Source organism: Marmota monax, unplaced genomic scaffold (assembly GCF_021218885.2).
Source record: "Marmota monax isolate L192 unplaced genomic scaffold, Marmota_monax_Labrador192_F-V1.1 WCK01_AAM20220418_F8-fsc00038, whole genome shotgun sequence".
NCBI classification, from domain to species: domain Eukaryota; kingdom Metazoa; phylum Chordata; class Mammalia; order Rodentia; family Sciuridae; genus Marmota; species Marmota monax.
In genome coordinates this window covers 10720138-10726137 of record NW_026692498.1, presented here as the reverse complement: position 1 = coordinate 10726137, position 6000 = coordinate 10720138, and the positions used below count along the sequence as shown (strand labels likewise).

General features: G+C 48.9%; 1 long non-coding RNA gene across 1 annotated transcript; it reads right to left on the bottom strand.

Moving 5' to 3' along the window:
• Nucleotides 1-654: 654 nt before the first annotated feature.
• LOC131424208 (uncharacterized) lies at nt 655-2301 on the bottom strand. Its single transcript, XR_009226881.1, has 3 exons — nt 2102-2301; nt 1410-1480; nt 655-1314 (listed from the first exon to the last, which is right to left on the bottom strand). It is a non-coding gene; the product is annotated as an uncharacterized LOC131424208 (long non-coding RNA).
• Nucleotides 2302-6000: the final 3699 nt, after the last annotated feature.

The following is a 6000-nucleotide window of genomic DNA, read 5'->3' as shown; positions in this document are numbered from 1 at the left end:
CCCCAGCAGCTGGGACTTCGTGGCTCAGGTGCTCTGAGGGAGGGGACAGTTAGTCATTGGGCCGGCTGTCAGGGGAGGACGACATTTGTTTGAGGGGGGAAGGGGAAGCCTTAGGAGGAAGGAGACACACCCTGAGGTCCAGGCAGGAAGGGACAAAGGAGCCAGGAGAGCACCTGGCAGGTGTGGCCCCACCCCCACTCTGCTGAACCCTACAGCAGAGAATGTCTTCAGTCCTCAGGGGTTAAGCGAGCCCACATCCTGCAGGTAGAGGAGAACACGCCCTCCGAGTAAGATACTTCCTGAGGACACTGGGACCCTTCCAACCAATGTCAGCCCAGCTGGAGGACAGCCTTATCAGTGATCCTGGGGGATGATCAGGGTGTGGGGCAATGGTGTGCCTTATGACTCCAGAGGCCTCCTCCCAACACCTGGAACTGCCCAGCTCTCTGGCCCTCCGGCCATAGCTCCTGCTATTTTCCCTCTCCATAGAGAACTCTGGTTCCCCACTGCTGCCACCACAAGGACCTCTCTCCCCGCCCACAGGTCTCACCCTGCACAGCCCTTCCTCATCTACCTGGGCACAAGGTCCCTTCCCGGCTCCCCATCACTCTCTACCAAAGCATCTTGATTTTTTCTTTACAGTAACAATCACGGTATGTGTCCATGTATGTATTTGGCTGGGGTGAAATTCACAAAACATGCAATTGACCATTTTGAAGGGTACAACGTGGTGACCTTGAGTACATTCACAGCGTTCTGCAACCATTACCTCATCTTAGTTCCAAAACACTTCCAACCATCCCGTAAGGAAACCCCATACCCATTAAGTAGTCACTTCGCATTGACCCTTTCCCCTCAGCCCCTGGAAAGTACCAGTCTGCTTTCTGTCTCTATAGGTATACCTTCCTGGTCATTTTATATACATATGGCCTGTGCATCTGGCCTCTCTCACTTAGCATAATGTTCAAGGGTCACCTATGGGATAGCATGAATCAGTGCCTCATTCCTTTTTATGGCTGACTAATATCCCCTGATATACGGTTGTGATATTAGGGCCTCTATATATTTTGGATCTTAATCCTGGTTGCTGGATCCTAACTCTCTCCTCGAGGGACCACAGAAACTAGAATTACTCTTCCCTAAGGCAGGTCACAGAAACTCTGATCTTCCACCACCTTTCTGTCTTGGAGCTGGCCATAAAGAAATTCCTGGGGGGGCTGGGGATGTGGCTCAAGCGGTAGCGCGCTCACCTGGCATGCGTGCGGCCCGGGTTCGATCCTCAGCACCACATACCAACAAAGATGTTGTGTCCGCCTAGAATTGAAAAATAAATATTAAAAAAAAAAAAAAAAAAAAAAAAAGAAATTCCTGGGGGGCTGGGGATGTGGCTCAAGCGGTAGCGCGCTCACCTGGCATGCGTGCGGCCCGGGTTCGATCCTCAGCACCACATACAAACAAAAGATGTTGTGTCCGCCGAAAACTAAAAAATAAATATCAAAAAACTCTCTCTCTCTCAAAAAAAAAAAAAGAAAAAGAAATTCCTGGACCTACCCTGGTCCAATAGTCGTAGATCATAAAACCCTTCTCATTTTACACAGGGGCAGGGATCCTGTCCCCTACCCTGGAGGCAGGAATGCTCTACAGAGAGATCAAGAAGAATCTGAACGGACAAGCCTTGCTGAGAGTCATCAGTCAGCCTATGAGCAATTGTGCCTGAGCAATAAAGTCTCCATTAAAGCCCCAAAGAACAGGGTTCAGAGAGCTTCCAATGGCTGACCACGGAGAGGGCATGGAAGCTCTGTGCCCTCCCCAGGCCTTGCCTTCACATCCCTCCTTCTATGTGATTCCTAATATCCTTCAGAATAAACCGGTAAGTGGAAGTGTCACCCTGAGTTCTGGGCGTCACTCAAGCAAACTAATCAAAGCTAAGGACAGGGTCATGGGAGCCTTGGTGGATCGAAATCACAGGTGGCACACCCAGGTGTGTATGGTAGAGGGAGCAGTCTCAGAGACTGAGTCCTTGGTCTGACACCACCTTCAGGTAGAACTGAATTGAACTGGAGGAGACCCAGCTAGTGTCTGGTGCTGGAGAATTGCTTACTTGGCTGCGGAGGTGCCCCACGTGCCTGGGGTCAGAAGTCTTTTGTGTTGATCGTGGCCTGAATACAGAGGAGAAACAGGCGTTCTGTGTTCTTCCCAACACAATGGCTATACCACATGCTCCTACCAACTCACCGACATTTGGGTTGTTTCCATCTTTGGTCACTATGAACATCTGGGCCCAAGTATTTGAATCCTTGTTGGCAGTTCTTTGGGGGCGTATATGTAGGAGTGAATTGCTGAGTCATATGGTAGTCATGTTTAACTTTTTGGAGAATCATTAATTAATATTAATGATTAATATTAATCATTAATATTTTTGGTACTGAGGCTTGAACCCAGGGTTACCTACTTGCTAGGTGAATGCTGTACCGCTGAGCTCCATCCTCAGCTCTGTGTATATTTTATTTTGAGACAGGATCTCCCTGAGTTGCCCGGACTGGTCTTATTGTTAATGCTTCTGTTACCATCATACAGCTAGGTCTATGCCATACAATATAGAGGCCATCAGCCCTATGTGTTTATTTAAACTTAAATTTGTTAAAATTAAACAATAAAGATGCAGACTCTCAGTCCTACATAGTAGCTATGTTTCAAGTACTCAGTGGCCACATCCAGTTAGTGGCTACCATAGTTCATCTGATATGCCTGGTATCATAATATACCCAATGTCTACCAAAGTGCCTGGTGCATAGGATGAATATATTTGGAAGAAAGGAAGGAAGGAGGAGGGGAGGGAGGAAAGACAAAGGGAAGGGGAAAGGGAGGGATAGAAGAAGGAGGGAGAAAGAATGGAAAGATTGTTTCTATATAGTCACTCCTTCTCAACAAATCTCTAAGGGACCCAGGAAAAGGGTGACTTCTCCTTTTTGCAGGTGAAGAACAGGCCGAGGGAGTCAAACACCATCCCTGGCATCACAGTTAGCATGGACCGGACTCGACCCTCCCCTGTCTCCACTCTCGGACCCTCAGTGGCTCCCAGGACGCTCTGGCAACGTGGCGAGGAGGCAGGCTGAGGTTGGTCCACACCAGGCTGCCGGCAACTCTGTGTGGCTCTGGGAGAGCTGGGGCATTTTTAGACTAAAGGAACTTTGAGCAGGACCTTGTCCACTCTCCATTTTTAATAGACCAAGGAACGAGGCCAAGGGATTAACTAATAGTCAGAGAGGTTGAGTCGGGACCAGAGCCGGGGGGATTAGAAGAGCAGGGCCGTGGCTTCATGAGGGAGGGAGGACAGCGAGAAGAGTGTCATAGTCTCATAATAGGATCAGTCTGGCAGCACCCACAGACTGTTCCGGAACCCAGGCTCAGAGGCAGAGACCAGTTGGAAAGCAACTGCAAACCTGGGCCAGGCAGGAGAGGACAGGCAGGATGGGCAGAACCAGAGAAATCTGAACAACACACAGGAAAGAATACTGGGGTGAGGGTGATAGAGGGGGGAAATGGGACCTGGAGATTTTGTGGCTTGGAACCAGGACATGCGGTAATGCTGGTCAGGAAAGAATTCAAGAAAGGTGCTCGCGGGTCCAGGGTTGCTACAGTGAGCCTTGGACCTGACCAGTGATTCACGGATGGGACACCTGAGCTAGCAGGGACTTGATAAGTGACACAAATTGAGCATCCTTTTCCCACAATGCTTAAGACCAGAAGTGCTTCAGATTTGGGAATAGTTGAGCATCCCTAATCCGGGACTCTAAAGCTCAAAATGTCCAAAATCTGGAACTTTTTGAGGGTCTTGTTGGTGCCCTGTTGGGGAAACCGAGGCCTAGAGGGGACAGCTTAAAAGCCCAAAGGTGTGAAAAGTGAGGGTGGACCTAAACTCAGGCCTCCTGGTCCACTGAGCTTCCACTCCAGCCCCTGAATTCCTTTAATCTTCAACACACATCTGCTGGCCGATCGATAGATATTGTTTGGCTATATTAGCACTGAATTCTCTCCCATGAGACCATTTCGATCATGAATTTTATAGTGGGGAATCCACATTCGATCCAACTACAAATGTTTTCTCTGATATCCTTCAGACTTCAAAACACAAGCTGTTCTGTCGAAGAACTCATGATAGGTTTTTTTAAGTTAATAAGTGTGGTTTGGGGTAAATTATTTTATTAATCTCAACTCTGTGTTTCCTCTTTTGTAAAACAGGAATAATAAAGCTTACTTCACAGGTAGTGACTCGTCGATGAGATTGTGTGTGTGTGTGTGTGTGTGTGTGTCCTGCACGGTTCCAGTATACACTAGATATTTGACACGTTTTTCTTTCTGTTTTCTTCCCCAGAGCATTGCACAGACAATTTGGTTGGCTGAATTAGGGAGATTGAAGCCATAAAAATTCCTTGAAAATCCAAACCCACCCGTGTTACTAAAAGCACAATGAACTAATGTGGCCAAGTTAAGTTGAGAGGATATGTTTCCGTGGAAATGTCAAGGAAGTCAAAACAGTGCCCTGAAAGTAAAAAGTCCCCCAGAAGCCCACCAGAGCTGTTTACATCACTGGACCAAGGAGTGTCGACCACACCTCCTCTTCCCTCCTTCTCAACCTTTGGGATGCACTCGTTAGAGCTGTCCGAGGAGGAACCACCTTTCCTACCAGTTCATTGAGTGGGTCTACTGGGTCGACTTATCCTTCTAGATCATTACCAATTCGGATTGGTAGATTATGAAGCCAGGGAATTCCCCCAGGCCCCTGGAGGGCTAAACCCTGGAAAACATTGGGCAGTACCCTTTCTGTCCTCAGCCTCTTCTTGTTAGCTGACCATATGGATCCTCAAAGGCAGTGCTAGGGCAGGAGACCCCCTAGGAGGCAGCTTCCTGCCCCTTGACCCTGGCATTTCGGTTTGTCCCAGCCTGCCCCTTCTTGTTGGGCAGCATCTGCTTATGCATGCTCGACCCACTCAACAAATAATTACTGAATGCCTGGTATGTGCTGGGCATTCTCCTCGGGGTTGAATATATAGTAACGGGCAAGATGGACCTGGTCCCCACCCTCAGGAAATTAACAGTCTAGTGGGAAGAAAAACAATCATGAACCAGTAAACCGACTATTACAAAGCACGACAACTATGTGTTACAGAGGAAACAAACAGGGTGGCGGGAACAAGCAGAGGTGGTCGGGGGTGGGTAGCGAAAACTCTGGGAAACTTTTGAGCCAGACGTGGGCAGGGGACAAGGAGGAACATTTTAAGCAGAGGTCTGGACAAAGGCCATGAAACAGGAATAAACTTGACTTTCCAAAACCCACAAGTAGGCCTGACATGAAGATTTTGAACTTTCGAAAAAGAGAGAGGTTTTAAGCCTGAGAATGACAGGATCCAACCTGTATTTTAAGATCACTCAAGCTGAATGGAGCAGCGAGGCTCCCGGGGAGTGTTGCTGGCCCAAACACGAGTGGGGAGGGAGGGCGATTTCCCCTGCCTTGCCATTACGGATCCACCAGAGTGTCTGCAGGGCTGAAGCCAGGGCGAGAAAGGAAGGCTTGAGGTGCCATTCTGGAAGCTGGCATAAGAGCAGAGACTTGCTCATTAAGGCTAACCACAGTTGGCACCAGTCCTCCCAGGTTCTCTCATGCAGCACCTGGGGGGGAAATGCCAGCTTCTTAAAATAGTTCTGAGGTCACAATGAGCCAAGGGTGACTCGTGGATGCATCAGGGCTCCAGAAGAGACCCGCCTGGTACAGTAGAGTGGTGGGCGTGGGCAAGGCTGCAATGTCCCTGCCTTGCACAGGGAGCTCAGGAGTCTGGGGTTTGTTGTTACTAAAAATGCAATTCAGTTATCCCTGGGTCTCACCAGTCTGGGGGACGCCAGTGAGTTCACAGCACATGTAAAAAATGGCACTGGCTTCTCCCTACATAGTGCAGTTCTGCAGAGCCCTGGGTGATGTGTCCTTCTTTTTCCTTATTGGAC